The sequence below is a fragment of the Poecilia latipinna genome, unplaced genomic scaffold (assembly GCF_001443285.1).
Source record: "Poecilia latipinna isolate Pla-1442-1.1 unplaced genomic scaffold, P_latipinna-1.0 Scaffold3783, whole genome shotgun sequence".
Classification (NCBI taxonomy): domain Eukaryota; kingdom Metazoa; phylum Chordata; class Actinopteri; order Cyprinodontiformes; family Poeciliidae; genus Poecilia; species Poecilia latipinna.
Genome location: NW_015116399.1, coordinates 30528 through 30733, shown reverse-complemented (window position 1 = coordinate 30733; position 206 = coordinate 30528).

Here is a 206-nt window from a genome sequence, read left to right as displayed (position 1 = left end):
TTCAATCTGTCTGACCTCATGTTCATCATTGACCTCTCCAGTCCCTCCCTCTGTGATGTAGAGCTCTGTGTAGATCTGGTTCAGAAGGGTTGGACTTCCTGCTTTAGCAATCCCCTCAAACACAGACTGGAACTTCTTCTTCAGACCAGATTTAAGTTGATGTTGACAAACTGGAGCAAGATGTTCTAAATAACACAGAAAGTAAA